This window comes from Podarcis bocagei (assembly GCF_964188305.1).
Source record: "Podarcis bocagei genome assembly, chromosome: 14".
Lineage (NCBI taxonomy): Eukaryota > Metazoa > Chordata > Lepidosauria > Squamata > Lacertidae > Podarcis > Podarcis bocagei.
Genome location: NC_138139.1, coordinates 4399386 through 4422735, shown reverse-complemented (window position 1 = coordinate 4422735; position 23350 = coordinate 4399386). Strand labels below are relative to the sequence as shown.

Below are 23350 nucleotides of genomic sequence, written 5' to 3'. Positions count from 1 at the left end.
AAGAGGGGGAAACAGTGCTGAATTAGCACACAGCCTTTCAGACTTCACTGGGACAAAAGTTAACTAGGCTCCCTTTGCGTTTTCTTTCATCTTAATGCAGTTTGATTACCAGAAAAGTTATCCTTCTAGTAGGATAATTAATTGAAGTGTGTGTGTGTGTCCATCATAATTGCATTTCTTAATTCAGTATTTGCAGTGGAAGGGGGGGAATGCCCATTATTTGGGTTTTCAACCCCCCACCCCTTTCAAATTGATTTAACTCACTTCAGTGATGTGGTTCTATTTTGAGCTCAAACAGGGTAAGTTCTAGTGTCCCAGTATTCAATTTTCCTCTCTAACTTGAAAAGTGAACTTTTTAAAAGGACAGACACATATGTGCCTAAGTACAATGTATGGGATTCTCTCTCCTCTCTCCCCCCCATCATACCCCCCCCGCAACCTGCTAAATTGGTGTATTTGACTCTTATCGTTTCAGACAGCTGTAGTTTAATCTCATATTACCTTCAGCAATAAAGTACACCACTTCTGCACTCTGTGTGCAGCCAATTCAGTAGCAGAGATTAAATTACTTCCAATCCCCCCTCTGCTTGGTCATTCCACCTGCTCGTGGGGTCCCCTAGAGCATCCACTTTGGCCTCAGTGGAAAGCAGGAGGCTGGGCTAGTGTCTCCAAGAGTCCAGCACTGGCCAGGATGCCAAGTTGAGCAGGACAACACAGTTACTGGCAAAGAAGCCATGCCAGGGGATCAGGGGACCACTCAGCCTGAGGCTGGCAGGCAGGCAGGCAGGAGAGGAATGTTCCATAGTCCTTAGAACCGGAGCTGCCACCATCACAGGCACCTTCCCCCTGGCTTGACTTACAATGAAGCAGAATACTGAAGGATTCTGGACACAGAAAAGAAAGTCTTCACGGAGCGTAAAGTTAAACTATGGAACTCACTGCCACAGGAAGCAGCAATAGCCACCAGCAGGAATGGCTTTAAAAGAAGGTTCGACAGATACTGTATTTAGAGGAGAGCACTGTTGAAGGCTTCTAGCCATGATGTCTATGCTCTGCCTCCCCAGCTGGAGGCAGCAGTATGCTTCTGAATATAAAAACCAGTGTTGGAAGCCATGGGAGGGGAGAGGGCACCTGTGCCTGAATTCTGCTTGCTGGTTCCCACAGGCACCTGGTTGAACATTGTGAGAACAGGCTGCTGGTCAAGATGAGCCACAGGCAAGACCCAGCAGGCTCTTCTTGGGTCCTTTCACAGTGCCCCACCAGCTGAACAGGGTGAGGAGCACTCCAGGGAAGGAGTCAAGGAGCAAATGAAAACGGCCTGGCGTCAGACGAAGGGGGGTTGGCACCTGAAGCTCAAAAGGCCTCAGCTCACCCCCAGCCATTGCTGGAGTAGAAGCATAGAAGCAGAGAGTTGGAAGGGACCAATCTTAGTCCAGCCCCTGTAATGAAGGAATCTTTGGCCCAAAGCTGAGCTCAGAACCACAACCCTGGGATTAAGAGTCTTGTGCTCTACCAACTGAGTCAGGAACTCTCTAGGAGCAGAAGGCTGGACTGGGTGGTCCTTTGGCAGGATGTAGAAGAGCGAGGTGGACCACAGATCTGACTCTGTATAAAGCAGCTTCCTATGTTTTTATATCAGCCCTTTAGTCAGAATCATGAGGACTGGAGTCTTACATATATCCCTGGGGAGCCCCAGTCAGTCAGTCTAGATGTGGGGCATGGAACCTTGCATTTGCTTCAGGGCAGCCTTCCGTCCTCCATTCTGCCAAGCAAGAGGCCTTCTTGGTGTTCAGAAGAAGGTGAGGAAGTGCAAAGCAAGGCCAGTGAGGGGTGTGGCCTGGGGAGAGAAGGCTGGGGGGGTGGCCAAATAGAGAGGCCTGCAAAACCACATTCAGGGGCACCAAGTGGGGAGCCAGGGGCCCCAATATTTCTGATGAAAGGACTGCCCCCCCCAAGTTCAGTGGTGCGTGCTAGTGATGGCAGCATGGTGCATGGCATGAACGCATGGCATGCTGACATCACACAGCCCTGGTTCCCCTGAATTGTGGGGGCAAGGTGGTGCACGTGGCCACATTTGACCTCAGGCCTGCAGTAAACACTGAACTAGACGAATCAGTCAGTGGCGGAGGATGCCTCGCTGGTGCCCGGAGCAGGTGCGCACACGCCGTGCCATAAGGGTGGAGCGCGCCACTGAAGACTGCATCCTTCTTGCGTGCCCTCCAGTTGGTCAGGCCTGACCCAGACGTGGAGTGGCTGCTGCTGCTGCCCACCCCCCCAGCCCCGAGGGCCAAACCGGGCATGGCTTCCCTTGATGAGGGAACTATTATGGGGGCTTCTGGCAGCGCCCTCTGAAAAATTTCACCTGGGGCAATGGCTCCCCTCGCCCTCCCCACACTAGGCCACTGGAACCACTGCATAAGACGAGGAAACCTTTCCTCCAGCTACAGTGGCTGGACCAACAATACCACCACAATTTATTTTGCCTTGTTCCATTTGAAGAGGGAGAGAAGAGGAAAAACTTGTGGGGGAATATGTTTGAAAAGCAAAAGCTGGAGTTTCTGAAATCTGAATAGGGAAAGACTAAAGTGGTAGCAGAACAACACCTGTGCTTTGCCGCAGAAAAGGTTAAGCAAAACATGCCGGCATCCCTTTAAACAGGCACCAAGTAAGATTAAGCCCACCGGCCAGGAAAGTACCAGTCATTTCCAGACAAATTAGGCCCCATTCTTCCTGCAGAGGGGATTAAAAAAAAATCATATTCCACATTAACAGTCCCTTTGGTATTTTCGTCAAATGAGTTTTAGTGGCGGAAGGCTGCTAAAAATATCTGCCAATTTCTTTCCTAATTTAAATGCAGCGCTGAGCAGAAACCCCCATGAATGCATGGAGCTCGCGGTTCAACAGCTTGAATATCATCATCACACCGTTCCATTTCACGCAGAGACTTTCGAGAGCTAAGTGTGCAGCGCCCTTGTTAAGGCTAGAGCATCTATTGTAGCAAGAGAGACTTCTGCTTGCTGCAGCACAGTATCAGCTCTGGGAAACTTCCTTCTTTGAGATGTTAAGGCATAATAAACATTAGAATATAGCTTTGGGGGGAGTCAGTCTGGATGATTCTTAGGGGCCTGTGCTCAGTGAGGTTAGACTCTGACAAAAGGACTTTGTTGAACAAGTCACTTATGTGTCCTCATCAGCATTGAAAAAGAATAGATTAGGTTTCCAGAGCTGCAACCAAGTGATGGTGCCCTCCAGGCAAATGGGTGGGCCTCCCCCCTCACCTGGCTTGATAGATAGAAGTCCTGCCCTGAGATTTACAGATGAATGGTGATCTAACCATTTAAAAACAACAACAAGAAGAAATGGGGAGCCTATGGGGCTTTCCAGGTGTTGCTAGACTACAACTCTCGTTGTCCCTGAGCGTTGGGCAGGCTGGGCAGGCCCAATGGGGGCCAGGAGTCCAGCAAGTTTCATAGTTTATCTATGCAGTGCATTTAGATTCCTTTGTCCTGAATCTAAATATCCAGCTTACTTGGACATCTACAAGTTCTAGAGCTATGAGAGAGGAAGAAGAAGAACTTTTCTATCCACTTTCTTCATGCATAATTTTATAAACTTCTGCCATAAACTTTTTCTCTACACTAAAATGGAGTCCGTCCGTCCCCTTGTTCATTTGATTTTCCCTTTTCTCAGCCTTTTCCAACACTTCTTGAAAACAGGCAGCCAAGATCCCAAGTTTGAGTGAGGCCTGCCATACTCTCTGCACCTGAAAGTTCAGAGATGACTCCACTGTAACAAGACTCCAATGCTAGAATGTATGCAGGACAGCAGCTCATTTGGCCCTGTCCACATTTGACTCCTGCACAGGGTGCACATCTAACATCAGACTTTCTCCACCTGCAGACTGGTTTTTAATGAAAGCTTCCAGAGCGGAATCCTTAAGGATTTTTTGTTGTTGTTGTTGTTAGCTAAGCAGCCTGCTGCCTGCTGCTGGGATGATATTTCAAGGACCCATTTGAGCCATGTCATAAATCACTGGCATCGGACAGTGGGGACACCCTGTCCTAGAGAGCTGTTCTGACTTGTCTCTCGGCCTCCCATGGTAGCGGAAATTGTGAGTTAGAAAAATGCAGTGTGAAGCCTCCCGTACATTTAAGCAAGGGAATAATGATGATCTTCTTCACTTGCAGAACTTGGCCACAGGGAAGGCTGTGCAGCACTCAGCTCATTAATTGGTGTCATGCAGAGCTTGAATAAAGAGACAGGAAGGTGTCTCTCTGCAACTGTATGAGATGCCCAGGTGCATCTTACTGGTAAGGAGCAGACCGTGGCCCTCGCAAAGGTTGTCCAGCTTGTAGCAAGGTCTAGAGGGATGATCTTCACCAGTGCTGTGTGTGTGTTTTTTTAAGCAAAATGGTGCTGGTACCTGAAGACCATTGTAGGCATGGCTAGAAAGAGTTGGACACAGGGAGGGTGGCTGGCAGTAGAAACAGAGGCTGTGATTGATGTGCAGAGAGCAGAACAAACAAAAACAAAACAAAACAAAACAAAAAACCCCAAGAGGGAATAGGTGAAAGTCGGGCTGGAGCCTGAGACTGGTGATTGGACATAGCAGCCCTGGTTTTTTGGCAGGTGAGTGAGGTGGCGCTGAAAACCGGCTGGGGAGCCCCTGCTTTCCTTCCTCTCCTCAGCTGTGCTGTGTCCAGGAGGTGGGTGAGCCAACAAGTGAAAGGGACACAAAGTGAGCCTGAGGGGGGAGTTGGAGAAGAGCAGCTGCCACCCTCTGACAGAGCTGGATTTCTCCTCCCCTTTCCGTGTTTTCTGCGGTGGGTGCCTGGTTTGTTCTGTCCTCGCCATTTGCTTCTCAGTTCTGGCAGAGCTGCTCCCCAGGGAGCTGGGAGGGAGGCAATGATGTGGATTACTATTATTATTCATTCATTAAATTTGTATACCACCCCCTATACCCACAGGTCTCAGGACGGTTCCTCCTCTTCCCACTCGGTTGTCTCCTTGCAGCCCCTCATGACATAGTTTGAGCCGGAGTTGCGTGTCTCCCAGTTTGAGTGGGTTGGAGGGGACAGGGGGGGGTGTCAAGCCGCTCTCTGCAGCCCCTGCAGGGAGGAGAAGCAGTCGTGGGGATGGGGGAGCAGCTCTGAGGCAAAGATCACTGCCCTCCCTCAGTGTGAAGGGAAGGGAGTGTAGCTCTGGAGAGGGAGGCAAGCAGGTGAGCAAGTGAGCAGAACAGGGAGACACCCATCTTCCCACAGGGTGAATGAGGTTCCAGACCCAGGCCATGTCAAGACCTGCCTGGGGAGACGGGAGGGACGGACCTAGCCAGGGAAGACTCATAGCGGCTCAGTGGCAGAGAGCAAGCTCTGCATGCAAAGGATGCTGATGTTGGGTTTAGTTGCTAGGCTCTCCGGTTAAAACAAAGATGGCGCTGGCGGAGGGAAAGCCCAGGAGAGGTGGCGCCACGCCGTACCCACCTCGTTGTCTTTGCACAGCAAAAAAGGGGAAGGGGCAGCAGGGTGTGTGTGTGCCATTTTCTGTTTTGCCTCAAGGGGCAAGATGTCTTGCTCTCTCCCCCCCCCCCGGTGTGTTTTCTCCTGGTGTTATTGACATTTTATTGCTCTGTTGTCTAGCTCTGAGCTCATAATACTACTCACTCATGTAACCAGAAGCCTATGGGGCTCAAGTTGAACTCAAAGTGCAAAAAGCTTTCTGCCCCAGCACCTCCCATGTCCTCTTCTTTCTCTATTAACATATAAACATCCAGCATATATTTTGCATCTGGAATATGCAAGTTTCCGCTTGTGTGATTTTTTTTTTTTAAGAGCAGAAGATACAGACTCCTGACAGTTTTGACTTTTCCCTGAAAAGAAATGTTCAAAACAGCATTGGGCTGACTGAACTGTTTATTAGAGATGCACTGGAGCTTACTGTCACCTCTTTGGAGATGTGAGCTAAAGGTAGATAAGGTATTCAAATTTTGTGGGCTGGGAGTGTGGGAAAAGCAGGGCTGAGGATACCAGCACACCATTTTTACTAAGGGGGTAAAGTGACAGAGAGCTCCCATCATCTGCATTAATGTTCCCACACACATCATCCCAGTGTGAATTTGTGGGTTCCTGCTTGGGAGAAACCAGATGCCCCAACTACAATTAATTTCTGGTCCTTATTATTCTATTTCTGGCCTCTTCATCTCTCACTTGTCCATCCAGAAGTCCATCCCATCCTGATTCCACATTAGTTTCCAATTTTATCTTATTTTTCTAGGGGGGGGAATCTATACAAAAATTTACAAAATACTTATTTGGCTGTGAAATTTAAATTTAACTTATCCCAATGGAGGCATTTCTAAATGTATTTAAATTAAAATACATGTTTTTAACTGGATTTTTGGGGAGAGGGGATTGAGCTGAGAATTGTGTTACAAAATATGGAGACGTGTGAAATATGAAGGATAACATTTACTAGCCCAGAAAGTGCAAATTATGCCAAATGAAAATTAGGCCTAACAGAAGTCTGCTTCAAGCCTCTCTTTTACTCCTTCCCTTTGCTCTTCCTGTCTTAGAGGCATCTGCAGGAACTGATGGTCATAGCACCGACCTTGCATTGCTGAGTTCGCCCAGTTGTTCTGGGTGCTAAAGAGACACTTTGCATTGATGTTTTGAAAATGGTACGTGTCAGGTGTGCCTTTGGGCGTGGAAGCTGACTAGGACTGGGACTCTGGTGTGGTGCAGTCGTGTTGAAAATCACAGAGGTGCTATTGACGCATCTTCCTCAGTATTGTCTGCATGGACAGGCAACAGCTCTCTGGAGAATCAGGCAAGAGTCTTTCTGAACCATATCTGGAGATGCCACAAACTGAACCTGGGACCTTTGGCATTCAAAGCAGATGGTCTGTCACTGAGCTATAGCCTCTCACCCCTCCAGAAAAGCTGCCGTTACTACCAGGAGAGGAGCTTTCCAGGGTAAATACTGGTAGATTTTTTTTGTACTTTTTACATTCTGTTACCATTTGAGCCCACTGTTTTCCATTTCCCATGTGTGAGCAGAAATAAGTAGCATTTATTGTTAACCACCAGGATGGTTATTATAAGAAAAATGGAAATATTTAGAGGGATTAAATAAGGATTTGTGGTAGAGTCAATCTATACCAGAAGACAAACAAACAAGCATAAAGATTCTTTTCCAACTATGTGGCAAACATTTGTTTAATATATTAATGATGATAGCAATGTCCAAAGGACTCCTGTGAAATATGCTGCTACCTGGAATTCTTAATAACCATTTGGAATTATTGGTAAGCTTTTAGCTTTAAATGAAAGTATCATAAGACATCAAAGACAATATCTTATAAATAAGACAAATCTTTTAAAAAAATGTGACTACCCTCAAACACCAATAATATTTTTTTCCAGGGAATGTGAATGAAACAACCAACATTTACAGTTTGTGTGTTTAATTTTAGTTTTCATTCAGTTTTGCTGTTTTTCTTAGTTTTTGTTTTTTGTGTGTTCAAGAAGTGTATGTTCTTATTCAAGTAATTAATAATGTTTGTTTGTTTGTTTGTTTGTTTGTTTGTTTGTTTGTTTTTAAAAAGTGGCTTGGATGGTGGAGCTCCCTATCTTGACCCCCTCTCTCCCCATAGAGCAGTGTTTCCCAACCTTTTTTGGGCAAAGGCACACTTGTTTCATGAAAAAAATCTCGAGGCACACCACCATTACAGCCCCGTGACGTCAGCGCGCAGCGTCACACCGGGAGGGACATGAATTGCTAGCAAATTACATAATCACCTCCTTGAGGGCTGGCTCATCTTCTCCGAAGGCAGAACCCCATTAATTAACAGGACAGACTCACACCATAGCCAAGACGAGGGGGGGAAACCTCAGTCATGCACAGTCATGCACATGTGGGGGCTAAATGAGGACGAAGACCGGGCAGAGAGCAGGGTTCAAATCACCCCACCTGGCCAGGACAATCCCTGGGTGCTCCCTTGGGCCACTCGCCTGACCCACCTCGCAGGGCTGTTGTTGCGAGGATAACACGGGGAGAACCACGCGCGCCCCCGGGAGCTCCTTGGAGGAGAAAGCGGGCGATGAATGCAATGCACGAAATATATGAGAGGCGACCAGGTTTTGCAGGTGAGGGGCCCCCGCCAGCCTCCGCTTCCAACACCTGGCGCAACGACACCAAAGTTTCCCCCCGGGCTCGGCTCGGGGAGCAGCGCTGCTCCCCCCCAGCTCCCCTTCGCCCTCCCGGCTCTCTCTGCCGCCCACTGGGGACCCCCCTCACCTGCCAAGTCCGGAGCGCCGGTGGAAGTTGCATGCATGCATGCAGGGCGCCGTGTTGCCATTGCATGGCACTGCACTCCATGCAACGCCTGAACGCATGCATTGCCTTGCACGCCCGCCAAGGGGTCTCCCCGCAGTCCGATGCGTCCCCTCCGGTGCGGATGCAGCATTGCAAAAATTAAAAAATCCCGACGCAGCCCTACCTGGAGGGCAGCCTCCGCCGCTCATCCCCGGGCTCCATCCTGCCGCCCGATCTCCGCGGGGGCGCAGGCAGGCTGCGCGGGGTCTGCGCGGAAGAGCCCCTGCCCGCCCGGCCGCCGCCGCCGCGCTCATTCCATGGCCGGGAGAAGAGCGCTTCAAACAAAACGCCCAGCCCGCCAGGCCACGCTGGGAAACGTAGTTCGCGTACCCCGCGCGGGCGCGGAGCCCAAGGGCGAGGGGACTACGGATCCCGGCAGCCCCCGCGCCGGGGATGGAGGGGGAGAGGCCGGGTGCAGGGATGGAGGGACGGGTGGGCGAGCGAGCGAGTGAGTGGCAGCCGCCAAGCCTTGGCCGAGAGCCAGGAAGGGCCTCCGAGGAGGAGGAGGAGGAGGAGGAGGGAGGCGCAGAGCGGGAGGGAGGGAGGGAACCCCAGGGGTCATCTAGTGACGGCGCCCCAATCAAAAATTTGACTTAAAAAAAAAAATCTTTCGAATTTTTTAATTTTTCCCGCGGCACACCAGGCAACATCTCGCGGCACACTAGTGTGCCGCGGAACAGTGGTTGGGAAACACTGCCATAGAGGCCTTCTTGACCAAGGCAATGACGCCCCACAGGTGGTGTGGCTGGAACTGACTTTGATGCCACTTTGGGACCAGGCATGTAAAGATGTCTTTACGCACCCACAGTAGTGTGAGTTAGTTTTAAGAATGGCTTTATCTGAACTGCTTGGGTTTTTTTAAACAAAAACAAAAACCCCACACCCTGCAGCCTTGATTAGGACCTGCAGATTATTTCACTCTGCCTTTAACTGTTATTGGCTTCTGATCATGTTTCTCGTACACTGCCCGGATAGGGCTAGCCTAGAGATTTCTTAAATAAATCCACATTGGTCAGAGCAAGCAAGGGAGGAAATCCACTCCTGCCTGTCAAAGGCTGTGCAGTCTCTCTCTTGGATGCTGTTGCCAGGTGAGGTCGAGAAGGCAACGGGCCAGTTGTGCGCGGAATCACTGTTACTCATTCGGATGGAGCGTCTGTATTTGGGTTGTTGTCAAAGTTACTGTGTACGGTGAAGTAATCGCTGGACCCACTGGGTGTTCCTCCTTTGCCTGTCTTTGTGCCCAGGGAAATCTGCAGGGTTACGTCCTGTGAGTTAGGCAGGCAGGCAGGCTGTTTGTGAGCTGGCCCCGAAGGGTGTGGTCAAAGCCGTGAGTCACACGCCGGGCTGAAGTCATGCCTTGGAATGATCCTGCGTCCATTTTCATCCTCTCTGCTTATTCAGCACAACTTGGCCAAATGCAGCTGGTTGGCTACAAGCCCCATTCTCATCCATCTCCAGGAAGAGGCGCAGACTCAGAGAGGCCTGATTTTGCACTCAGATACCCAACGTGTGTTTCTCTACTAAATCTAATATAAAGAGAGCTAATGGGCCTAAAATGGGCTCAGAGGCCCTTCCCCCTTGACCTAGAAACAGTGCCCCCTGATATCCGCAGGGTGTTTAAAAAGCTAACTTGATAGAAAAGCTGTGTCTACACCATACATTTAAAGCCCCTCCCCCAATCCTGGCAACTGTATAGTTTGTTAATGGTGCTGGGAATTATAGCCCAGTATTCTTTTTTTGGGAGGGTTCGTTAAATGTATGATGCTTTAGCTGAGATTCCTGTATTGCAGGGAGTTGGACCAGATGACTCTCAGTGTACCTGCCGACTCTACAGTTCTATAATAAGGCATCCAGGGATCATCTAGTCCACCTCCTGCAATGTGGGAATCTCAACTAAACATCCATGACAGATGGCCAGCCAACCTCTCCTTAAGAGCCTCCAAGGAAGGAGAGTCTGTTTGACTGTTAAATAGCTCTTACAGCCAGAAAGTCCTTACTGATGATGAGTCGGAATCTCCTTTCTTGCAACTTGAAGCCATTGGTTCGAGTCTACCCTCTTGGGTTGTCCAAGATCAAGGAAGGTGTTTGTGGCAGAAGCACCAACTCTCTCCTAAGCCCAAGGACACCATTTTCTTCTAAGAGGATGAAGGAAATCTTAACATCGCACATCGATAAGCCTCCGACTGAACTTAAGAGACATTGTAGGCTCTTAATCTGAACTGTATCTCATGAGCCCAATGTTAATAAAAATGATAAATTGCCGGCGCTGCAAATCCTCGTATTATTCATGAGGAAGATTTATTGGCCTCCAGTGGGACAGATGGAGTGGGGTGATATTAAAGAGATATAACTGTACAGATTTTGCCAGAGTTTGGCAGTTGTTAAAAACACAGAGGCCCAATTGCCTGCATTGTCAGATAACCCTTGTGATAACCCTGCCATTAATCAATGTAGGAAACCGGTGTTTATCCAAGAAAAGGGGTGAGTGGGAGGGAGGGTGGAATAAAGGAAACAAGCCCAGCTCAGTGGGAAGGCAAAGCAGGCCTGCAATTAGAATACAATGTCTGTGGCACTTCGTTAGGGTTGCGAGACCCCCAGGACTGACCTGAAATCTCCAGGTTTGCCTGCTGTCTCCCTGCATCCTGCAGTGGCGGGGGGAGACCTTGAATATCTAGGTGGGCAAAAGAGCCTTTTAAAAAATTAACAAGACTGTGCATGCAGCTTGCAAGCTTCAGCCTTTCAGGAACCATCCGCTTCTTATTGCACAGGATCTCTTAATTAAGCTCAGTTTTTGCAAATTATTACATAGACTCGGGGGGGGTAATATTACCTTCTCCCCTCCCTCTGCCCTTCTCCCAATTCATCTATGTCTCTGCAAATTATTGCAGACTCTATGGGGCCCTCCCACTGTGATATCACTGGGGCCCATCCCACAGCATCGCTGAGGCTGTCCCATCCCATAGCAATCACCAGTCTCAGAGTCTGAAATCTCAGGGTCTGGGATGCTCCTGACCTGGCAACCCTGTACTTGGTTGCTCTCCACCACCAGCCATGTCCTGTTTCCACGCAGACAGAAGCACGATTGTCAGAGGGTTGGCACAGCACAAGACTCTTCTCTCCACTTTTCCTGCCAAGTCCACGTGTGGTTATGGATTAGGTGCCTGAGGATGCCGATGGTGTAGCTGTGCACAGTCCAAGAGAAGGCAAAGGCAGGAGGGAGAGGGCCTTCCAGACCCATTGGCAGAGAGCAAGTGAAAAGCCTGGGGCCACCACAGAAGAGGCCCTGCTCCCTGCTTCAGAACCAAGGGCCGTGGAGGCAGAACACTTCCCCACTAACCTCAGTCTCCCCTCAGCCTGCCCTCACTTGCCTGGTGGCGCTTCCTGCCAGCTGCCTCATTACATTTCCCTCCCCCAATTATTTTTATTGATTTTCCTATATAAACCCAATAACACAAATTAGTTCCAAATTAATACAGTTTTGTTAAGAGGCTTCCTGCACACTGTTCTTGATGGATCTTTATGATCTAATATTACTGCGTTTCATATTCTTATTATTTCCATTGCATTCCATTTTTCAAAAGTATCACATAATTAGCAGCTGCACTCTTAATAATTTCTATTTGTGTTATTATATTATTTAACTTAAAAAAAAAAAAACAGGCTTCAAGTGAGGAACCATAGCTTTTTCCTTTTCATCCTGAATGCGCCACATCCAAAAATCAGTTTAGTCTCTTGGCCTTATATGTCTCTCTGATGTTTTCCTTTTTCCTGCGGCATTTGGGGCTCTCTCCTTACTCCCACTGTTGTATTCCAGCCTGGCTGGGGTGGAGCTGCAACTTCAAGGTTAAACCCTCTCCTTTCTCTGGCTCAGCTCCTTCCCATAATACTCAAGCAGTTCCAAATCGACAACAGCAGATCCCTCCCTTCCACTGGCACCAAAAATCAACAAGTTCCAGAGATTTGCCATTTCTTCCTCTGGCTGGGAAGGGAGGGAAAAGGCAAAGCCCTTCCTCTTCCAACATCCAAAAGGCCCTCATGCCGCTTTCCTTTTGCCGCCACCATAGCATTTTGATTTTTATAAAAGAATAGGTTATAGCTCAATATCTCCACGATCTCTTTCAGTCTTTTTTAGGGGGGGGTAGGCTCTAACTCCCAGCTACATCCTTCAAAAAAAAAAGCCACCCCCTTTTACTCCTTTTAAGCCGCAAACAGCTTTACATCTTCTATTAAATCTCAATGTTACATCGTACATCAAACCATCCTCACTTGTGTATCTTAAAATTCAATATTAGGAGAGGGTTGCCGAATCATAAATGTAAAAACTTCTATAAAATACACCAAAGAGACCCCCTCTCCTCTATACACCTTCAGAACAAGATAGAATCTTCTCCCAATTTCAAACCTCGTTTCCATGCAGCTGATTGTTCTCAGTTATAATGTCCATCTCCTCTGGTGCGCACTTATTCTTAATGACAACCAGGACCCAATTATAAGGAAAACCTCTGCATCCAATGGTGATTTGGGTGGGGGTGTTCCGCATCAAGTGAAGTGCGTAGCATCCAGAGCCTCTGCCCGTCCCCGAGCCATTAAGGCAACGACAGGTCACCAGTAACTCCGGCACCTCAAGAGGTTTATCTCCATTTTTTCAGCCTGTGCCTCTCTCCGATGTTGAGCCATCGCCATGCCGCAAGAGAGGAACTGGAAGCGCCAGCTTCCTCCTTTTCAGTGTCTCAGTGTTGCCCTTATAGAACTCAGCAGAGAGATGGATGGGGACAGAACCAGGAACAAAATGGCTCCACCTGCCATTCATTGGCTCTGGCTCCAACTTCCTCTTGACCTCCATGCCTGCTGCCCTACCTACCAGTCCCAAAGGGCACCAAACCCCACTGGTGTGTGGGGCATGCTGAATTACATCTTGGAAGGACACAGACCCTCCAAGTGTCCCTATTTTCAAGGCACAGTCCCAGATTTACAGAAGCCACCTCAGTTTTTTATTTGATCCCAGAATGTCCTGCTTTTTCTTAGGACGTCCCTATTTTTATTGGAGAAAAGTTGGAGGGTATGGAGTTAAGCAACCTCGAGCCAAGGAGATAAGTAACTATAAAATCTTTAGAAGACATCTGAAGGCAACCCTGTATAGGGAAGTGTTTTTTTAATGTAAAGGTAAAGGGACCCCAGACCATTAGGTCCAGTTGTGGCCGACTCTGGGGTTGTGGCGCTCATCTCGCTCTATTGGCAGAGGGAGCTTGCATACAGCTTCCGGGTCATTTGGCCAGCATGACTAAGCTGCTTCTGGCGAACCAGAGCAGCACACAGAAACGCCGTTTACCTTCCTGCCAGAGCGGTATCTATTTATCTACTTGCACTTCATGCTTTCGAACTGCTAGGTTGGCAGGAGCTGGGACCGAACGACGGGAGCTCACCCCGACATGGATATTCTGATCGGCAAGTTTAACCCACAGCGCCACCCGCGTCCCGTTTAATATTTTATTATGTCTTTATATATGTTAGAAGCCACCCAGAGTGGGTGGGGCAACCCAGTCAGATGGGTGGGGTATAACATAATAATAATAATAAGGAATAGGATGTCCCTATTTTCATCGCATGTCCCTTAAAATAGCATGTCCCTATTTTAAGACAGCATCTTAAAAAGCAGAGACATCACCTTGCCAACAAAGTTCCGTATAGTTAAAGCCATGGTTTTCCCAGTAGTGATGTATGGAAGTGAGAGCTGGACCATAAAGAAGGCTGATCGCCGAAGAATTGATGCTTTTGAATTCTGGTGCTGGAGGAGACTCTTGAGAGTCCCGTGGACTGCAAGAAGATCAAACCTCTCCATTCTTAAGGAAATCAGCCCTGAGTGCTCACTGGAAGGACAGATCCTGAAGCTGAGGCTCCAAGACTTAGGCCACCTCATGAGAAGAGAAGACTCCCTGGAAAAGACCCTGATGTTGGGAAAGATGGAGGGCCCAAGGAGAAGGGGACAACAGAGGACGAGATGGCGGGACAGTGTTCTTGAAGCCACCAGCATGAGTCTGACCAAACTGCAGGAGGCAGTGGAAGACAGGAGTGCCTGGCGTTCTCTGGTCCATGGGGTCACGAAGAGTCGGACATGACTAAACGACTAAACAACATTTTCATCGGAGAAATGTTGGAGGGGATGAGGATATGGATGCCAACACACTGCAGGAGACTGGATGCAGGGCCGGAAGAGGTTGGTGTGGTGGGTGTGGAGGAGAAGGCCAGTGTGAGGTATCTCAAGATTTGTTTCTGGATGGAGTGAGATCCAAACAAGGAGAAGGACTGTGGTTCAGTGGCCAAGCCGCTGCTCTTCATACAGAAGGTCTCAGGATCAATCCCTAACATTTCACACAGGCAGGTCTGTGTGAAATCCTGGAAAGCTGCTGGCTGCCAGTGTGGACAATCTGGGGCTAGATGGACCCAAGTGTCTGGCCCAGTCTAAGGCAGCTTCCTAGGTTGCCATGTTCAACTGGTAGCCCCTCTTCAATCCACAGTCCAGATCCCACTGAAATGAAAAGGAGCTGAAAAATTCATTTTTGGGGTGAGGCTTGCGCAAGATAACCTTAATCCGCCCCTATTAGTGGCACCCCAGATCTACCCCACTCCGAGGCATCATGGCCATAGTCATGCCTCTGGTGGAGACAAAGCTTTGCCTTTTCTCCCCTGACCAAAAAAGGGGGAGAGGGCTATGTTTATAGCATCAAAGAGAAGCAGCCCTATGTTGCAGCTGTCTTGCGTCAGGCATGAGAGTCACTGGTTGGCTGTAGCAACTTGATCTCATGTTACTAGGGCTGTTTGTTACATGCACAGAGAAGGAAAGATTTGTGGGATTTGTCAGCCCTTGTGGAGTGCTAAGCAACACACCTGAGATTAGAGAGAGGGAGAGAGGAGAGAGATGGTTCTGAGTTCTTTAAGGAAGGGCGTTTGAGGTCAGCTTGTGTGAACATCTTTATGCTATTAGGGCTTTGAAGCATCTGCAAAGCAGACGCAAGCCCAAATGTTGTGCTTTGTGTGTGTTTCATTTTTACATCTTGGCATGGATGGTCTCCCAGGTTGCTCCATGAAGGAGGGGTGGAGATTTTGGAGCCTGTACTGCAGCTATCGCAAAGTATTCCAGCTGGGTTCAGAAATACTTTAAGCTGTGAAGAGTTTTGCAATGGCTTCTTGTAACTTTCTCTGCGGTGATTTTACCAGATTACTTCAGAATTCTCTAGACTCGGATCTTGAAGATCAGTCTTTTTGTTTGGTTGGTTGGGTGAAAACAAAACACTGCAATGCATTTTTAGGACTTATGTAACACTACAGGGCGTTTCCTTCTGCAAAGGTATATTTTATTGCCTATAACTCAGCCAGCAGAAAGAAAGAACAGTCAGTCCTAAGCAGAAAATGCCTTTTGAATCATCAGAATCTTCACAGAATTGTCACTGATTAGGTGAGGTCTTTTTCCATCTAGTGCAGCTGAGAGTTTAGAAATCCAATGAAACACTTTAGAAAAGAGACAAATAAATACTGGGCAGACAAACTCCACTTAGTTGCGGCCCTTTCATCTGGACTCTAGAAGAAATATGAAGACAACCTCAGTGCTAGAATTATGGGGATACAGGTCAATGAAATTCACATGGCCCACACCAGACACTGTCCAGTTTTATCCAAATCATGGGTCCCCTCTGTGGGCTTCTAAAAACAGTAGTCCAGGAGGTGGGAAGGTCATCATAAATGGTAATGCCTTTCTGCTCCCTGCAATACAAATAAAGGATTTCAAATGTGGCAGCTTCCAAACTGAACACACGGTAAATGAGATGGATTTTGTTTTATAAGCTGGTGTTGGGTGTAATAGTTTTGAGTAAAGGTTTTAATATGGCTTTACCTTGGGGGTACTTTGGTGCAAATAAGGTGTTCCTAGTTAATCATTCATGCTCTTGTCATAAATGTGCCGCTCTCCCAAGCTTGCATAAATAGAAGACTTGTATAAACTAGAGATAGAACAGATGACCCTATTTCCATTCAGTCTGTGTCTGCATTAAACTCATTTCATTTCATTTTTCACTAGTATACTGCCTTTTTACATTACAATACTCCAGGCGGTTCGCAACTCATACAGATGAAGGCTATTCAAGAAAAACCACATGGCCATCCTTTAACAATTAACATGGCCAAAAACAACTTGACAAAATCCAATAATCCATTTTGCATATAATATTACAAGACAATTACAAAATACCAGCATGCAATAAAACAAAATCACCCACAAAAGTTGCAACACCTTAATCATGGTAATCAACCAAGACAACATCTGCAAGATACAATACACAAATATAACTCTTTTCTCCCCTTTTCTGCTCTTGCTATCAAAACTGGAAGACAGAAAAAACACCTTATTAAAATGGGACATGTTTTCATACACACTTTCTTCTAAATAATAACAACAACAATCAGTGCTATTTTTCTAGAAAAAGAGGTTCTGGAATTCACCACGAATGTCTCTCTTGTTCTCTTATGATGGCAATGGCACCCACCTGAGAGGTGCCAGAACTAACTCCCGGTTGAAATAAAGCCCTGATAATAAAATCAATCAGTCAATCAATCTAAGGATCACAGGCCATCGATTATTTAACCAGCCAAAGCCTGGGAGAAGAGGAATGTTTTTGCCTGGAGCATAAAGATATGCAGTGAAGGTGCCAGGTAAGCCTCCCTGGGGAAATAATTCCACAGATGTGGAGGCACTTGGATGAGGGAGGATTATTCAGAGCTTACCTTGGATTCAGCAAAAGCAGCCTTACACCCGAGGGCTGGCTGATGGCAGAGCCGCAATTGCCCAGGTTGGAGCAGGAGCTGGGGCATGACATAGTCACTAACTGTCTGTACTATGTGGCCCTTACCTGGCTTGGCCCCCCTCTCAATTCATGTCTCCCTCTACCCTAAAACCACTGTGATTGGGGCCCCTGCTCTTCTCAGCTCCTCTTCTCCCAGACACATCTCCCCTCCCTCAATTAAAACATAAGAAACAAGCCAGACAAACAAGCTGAACACAACCAACCAAGATCTAGTCCTCCTAATCTTTCACAGTGTCAATAAAAATAAATAACTATATAAACAAAAGACCTACCCATGTGATGCTGACACAAATCCCTACACTAACACTATGCAACAGAACAAAAGAACAATACGGCCATCTCCCTCCTTCTCCCCAACCACAATATGTCTATGACAAATGTGCCTCTCACTAAATGTAAACAAACTGTGAAAAAGACTTCATGAATTCATAGAATCATAGAATTGGAAGGGACCCCCAGGAGCATCCATGACAGGTGGCCATCCAATCTCTGCTTAAAAACCTCCATGGAAGGAGAGTCCACAACCTCCCAAGGAAAGTTGTTCCTGATGTTTAGTCAGAATCTCCTTTCTTGTAACTTGAAGCCATTGGTTTGAGTCCTACCCTCCAGAGCAGGAGAAAACAAGCTTGCTTCATCTTCCATGTGAGAGCCCTTGAAATATCTGAAGATGGCGCTTAAGATATCTCTTCTTAGTCTCCTCTCTTCCAGGCTAAACATACCCAGCTCTTTCAACCATTCCCCATAAGACTTGGCTTCTAGACCCTTGATCATCTTGGTTGCCCTCTTCTGCACACAATCCAGCTTGTCAACATCCTTCCTAAATTGTGGAGCCCAGAACTGGACACAGTATTCCAGGTGTGGTCTGACCAAAGCAATACTATTACCAAGTACTATTACCTCCCTTGATCTGGACACTCTACTTCTGTTGATGCAGCCTAGAATAGCATTAGCTTTTTTTGCTGCTGCATCACACCGTTGACTTCATTTTGTTAGCTTGCACCCAGTTCTCCAATCTGTTAAGGTTCTAATTATGTCTTCTACGGCATTAGCTACCCATCTCAGTTTGGTGTCATCTGCAAATTTGATGAGCATCCTCTCAATGCCTTCATCTAATACCTCCAGTATTTTCTTATCTCTTCCTGGGCCACAACCTTCAACAGAAAGTCTCTTCAACTTCCTGCCCAGGGTCTCATAGTCCTTGTTATAGGTTGAAGGCTTTCAATGGCAGTATTATTTGTACCCACATGAATCGGAAGGAGGGGGTAGTGGTCAGTGGGATTTATAAGACTTGGCAACTTCTCTTCCACATCTTGTATCTTTGCACTTGGAAGACAGCACCTGGAAGACAATTGAAAGTGGAGACAATAGATGTACTTTCCCCTGTTTATTTGTTTGTTTTGTAGCACAAGAAAATCTTTAATAAAAACTATTTTTTTAAAAAAACAAGCAACAATAAACCCACACAGATTAAAAATAGGCATTTTGTACGTGTTTTTCTTCTAAAACAAGCAGCTTTGTCTGCTTTTCCCCAGGCATTTCCCCCTAAAATATGCACTGAAGCAAAATAACACCACACAATTTGGATAGGTGTGGAATCTGATTGATGACTGCATTTCTGTCACTGTATAAGTCTGGCAACTGTAACCCTGATCATTTCGCTTTAAAGGTGTGGACTGCACAGAATTCTGCTGTGTCCCTGGTATAAACAGAAAATTTTAAAAGACGTTCCCCTGAAAGTTGCAAAGGCTCTGCCCTTTGCTTCTAAGGTGCCAATGAAGGCAGGGCTGTAGCGTCTCTTATCGCCACCCGGGGCATTGAGTGTGTGCACCAGGGGTGAGCAGGGCACGTGGGGAGGGGACACTCATGTGCCAGATCCCAACAGAGGAGAGGGGCACCAAAACAGCCATTGCTGCTTCTCCTCCCCACCACTTCCATCCCCAGGTCAGGCCTGATCCAGCAGAGGAGCTGTGGCCAGTTGGGATCTGCGCCCTCCCCCTACCTCTTGGCCAGCCTAAGGTTGGCCCTAAGGAGAAGGAGCTGCCGCTGCCGCTCCCACTACCTCACCAAAGCCTGGGCCTGGGCGCAGCTTCCCTTAATGAAGGAGCGCATCATGGGAAAGCCTGGTTGCACCCCCTCAAAAACATGTCCCTGGGGCTACGGTCCCCCCACGCTATGCCAATGAGTGAAGGAGCACTCAATCTGAGACATGCTCCCCAAGATTTCTCTCAGCATCTTGAAGGATGCCAGTACTCATGGTTCTGTGATCCAGACAAAATGCTTAACTCTTTTCACTTTATGCTTTAGAAATTAAATGCCCTTTCCATTCCCCCATCAACAGAAACTTTCTTTCCAGACCGGCTAAAGGGTTTGTTTCAGTTAAGTATTGTTATAGATGGGCGGGGTGGGGGGGCATGGCAAAAACCTAGAAATTAATAAATGCTAGGATTTTGATGATTGGGGATGTGAAGGGATAAATAAAAACTGCTGAGAAATTCCCGGGGAAACCTATGCAAAAACGTCCTGGCCAAGCTGGGGCCATTAAGAAACAATACAGGGCCATCAAGGGCCGTTGGCAATGCAAGAGAACATCTCCCTTACACTGAGATGTGAACAGAGACTGGGGGTTTGAGAGGTTGCCAGGGTGTGAGGCATAGGAAGAGAGTTTTGAGCAAGGGTTGCTGGGAAGAAGAAGGTTTGGAATTCATGTTGGGCAGGATGGCTGCAGGACTGACAGGAAAAGATGCCTTGGACTCCAGGGTTGCACTGCTGAAGGATACAAGCCCCTCTTCAAATGGCTATGCTGCCAGATCTGGACTCCCTCTTTGTAGACTGAAGGTGTTTCAATTCTCCAAAGGACCACAGACCCTGGGTGAGTGCCTGCAACCCTCTCCAGCAGAGAGAGGAGGAGGCATTCAACTCTTGTAACAGCATTTAACATTATTTGGGAAGATGGTGCATCATTATTCCCAGGCCCATGGCACACCCATGGAACAGATTATCCCATTGGGTTGGGCTAACCCTCTGTGTGTGAATCACTTTCAAACTTAGGGCGGGGGTAGCGGGCAGCGCACCCAACAGCAAAGGCCTCTTCCACAGAACCAGTCACATCTGTGCATTGCTTTAGCTGATGTCAGATGCTGCATCATGGCTGTGATTGAAAAGGGGAAATGGGGAGACAGAAGGGGTCACAGTGAGCAGTACATTTGGGAAGGTGATTTGAGGATTTCCAGCATTTGCCATAAGTAGAAAGTAGACAGCAGGACCATAGCTAAGTGGGGAACATCTGCTTTGCATGCAGACGGTCTCAGGTTTTATCCAGCTAGAAGGCTCAAACAGCAGGTGAGGATACGGCATCCCTCTTTGTCTGAGACCCTGGAGAACTGTTGCCGGTCAGAGCAAAGTGGACCATGTGGTGGACAAATAGGCTGCCCCAGTGTAAGACAGCTGTTTCTGTTCCAATTATCCAGTAGATCAGTGATGGGGAACCTGTTTTTCCCCAAAAGCTATTGGACTCCAACTCCCCTGATCCCTCATTGGGGTTGATGGCGGTTAGAATCCTGAAACATTTCAGTGGGGCATAGATTGCCCCATTCCTGCCACAGCTCAACCAAAGGGAAAGAACCACAGGGGAAGGAACCATATGAGGATGCACATTGTCTCTGACTCCAGATTGTGATCAAGAGTCTAGAACATAGAAAACAGCCACACAATGAGTCAGACCATTGGTCCATCTAGCCCAGTATTCCCTACACAGACTGGGAACAGTTGTCCGGGATTTTAGGCAGGGGACATTTCAGCCTTACCTTGAAATGCCAGGAATTAAACTTTTTCCATGCAAGGTAGATGTTTTGCCACTGAGCTGGGACAAAGATCAGGGGGAAAGGCCCCATGGATGATGAAGATCAGATAATAAACAACTTTGACTTTGTCACCTGATACAACAAATCTTAGTTGGTTAATGAGTATTAGTTGATTCATCATTTGCTTAGTTATTTAAATTTGATCACTGGTCAGTGCAATTCTTTTGACACAAGACGTAGCCTTTGTGCTCACCTCACCTCAAAAATGATGAGTTGGAAAAGGTTCCGTAAAGGGCAAGCAAGTGATTGAGGGGACGGAGTTACTCGCCTATGAGGAAAGATTGCAGCATTTGAGATTTTACAGAAAAGGCCAGTAAGAGGTAACCTGATGAAACTTTATGAAATTATGCCTAGCATGGAGAAAGTGGATAGAGAAAGGGTTTTCCCCATCTTGTATTGCACTATAACTTGTGGACATCCAGCCCAGATGAATGGTGGAAGACTGAAGACGTATAAAAGAAAGGACTTCTTCATGCAGCACATAGTTGAACTATGGAACTCACTCCTGCAGGAGGCCTTGTTAACCATCAGCTTAAGATATTTAAAAAGATACTAAAGAAGGATTAGACAAATTCACGCCTCCATGGTCAGAGCCAGCAATGCTTCTGAATGCCAGTTTCTGGAAGCCCTAGGAGGGGCGTGCCCTTGTACCGGAGTCCTGCTTGGGGTTTCCCACAGTCATCTGGTCAGGATGCTGGACTAGATAAGCCCTGATCCAGCAGGGGTCTCCTTCGGTTCTTATGTAACATGTTAAGCCAGGTGGGAAGGCCCAGAGTTCAAGCACAGAGCAGCTGCTTTGCCTGCAGAAGACCCTGGGTTCAATCCCTGGAAGTGTCTCTAGTGAAGAAGGTGCTGGGAAATATGGTTTTCTGCCGGAGACCCTGGAGAGCTGTGGCCAGTCAGAGTAGGCACTACTGGCTCAGGTGGGCCACTTCAGATGGCTGGCACCCTGGTGTTTCCTGTAGCAACTATAACATGTGGATCTGCCTGTTCTGCCCCACCCCCGAATATTTGCATATTTATTCTCCAACTTAAGCTCATGAAGAGTTAACAATTAAATGTGGGATGTGTGGAAACCTTACATAACTCATTCAGTCTCATCTCTGGGGTGTTTCTTTGCACACTCTGCCAGAACTAATTTCACGGTTTTAAAACAAGTTGTGATACAAAAGGAATCTGTAATGAGCTGTTGGGGTGGGGGTGGGGACGATGGCTTCCTTCTCTGCCCTAGAGGAAGGCTGGCTGGTGGTTCCACAGGAACTTTTGAGTCCCACGTGCTCCAAACTGTCCCTCCCTCCCCCCACATGTCCCCCAGGACAGCTCCTCTTGCATTACAGTATAGTTTGTGCTGTGCCTTTGGATGCATTTTTCAAGATGTCCTTTTTGAATTTGTTTTTCCCCACATGAGTTCCACGAGTTATCATCCTTTAAGATTGAACCTCCTTTCCTTCAGACTTCCAATACCTACCTACCTACCTACCTTCCTTCCTTCCTTCCTTCCTTCCTTCCTTCCTTCCTTCCTTCCTTCCTTCCTTCCTTCCTTCCTTCCCTTTCTCTCTCTCGTTTTGCTAGAGCCCCAAGGTCCACCAATTGGATCCAGGTACAAAATGGCAGCTCAATGGGAGGAGCCACTGGCCAAATGCATCCCATGAGCCACCCTGATTTAGGAGTGGGGCGGGGTGGGTGGAGAGACCTTCTGTTGCTGCTGCTGTTAAACAAGTGGAAGTCAGAAACCATTGTTGGGAATCATCCAGAGATCTACCACAATCCCGTGCATAGTGACTCATAAAGTCCCACTGTGTACAGTGGAGCTTAGTCACAAATAAATATACATAGGATTGCAACCTAAATTTTAGAATGGGGAGTAGATACAGGATTTGTGTACATCCATATATGTGTGTATACAACTGAAGAAAGTGAAAGCAGAAATGTTTGGCTAAGATTTGTTAATATTTAATATTTGTCTTGGATTTGTCCATTTTTGAGCATTTCTGACCTGTTTCTGAGTCATTCTGTGCTCTCGCTCATTCAATCTGTGCGCCAGGTTCCCAGCTACTGTGTATAAAATGAAGCTCTGGTACTCTCTATTCACTATAATGGGAAATATAAAAATGGACATAATTCCTTCTACCCTTCAGCCAAAGTCGATGAAATTTATAGGCACAAGAGCCCTTCAGAATGGATTAAGCTGCCCAAATTACAGACAAATAGGTCCTAGGACCTTTTGTGAGGGGAGTAAAATGAAGTCACTTTTCTCCGTAA

At 47.4% G+C, this 23350-nt stretch overlaps 1 protein-coding gene and 1 long non-coding RNA gene across 5 annotated transcripts in view; one reads left to right on the top strand and one right to left on the bottom strand.

Annotated features, from left to right (window-relative positions):
• RORA (RAR related orphan receptor A) overlaps positions 1–23350 on the top strand; it is a gene marked incomplete at its 5' end in the record, with an annotated part of 381112 nt that overhangs the window by 167042 nt on the left and 190720 nt on the right. The window lies entirely within an intron of this gene.
• On the bottom strand, positions 15752–22700 carry LOC308573605. Of its 2 annotated transcripts, none has more exons than XR_014002133.1 (3): positions 22561–22700; positions 18345–18566; positions 15752–16131 (listed from the first exon to the last, which is right to left on the bottom strand). It is a non-coding gene; the product is annotated as an uncharacterized lncRNA (long non-coding RNA). The 2 variants fall into 2 exon arrangements; XR_014002134.1 differs by having other exon boundaries at positions 18473–18566.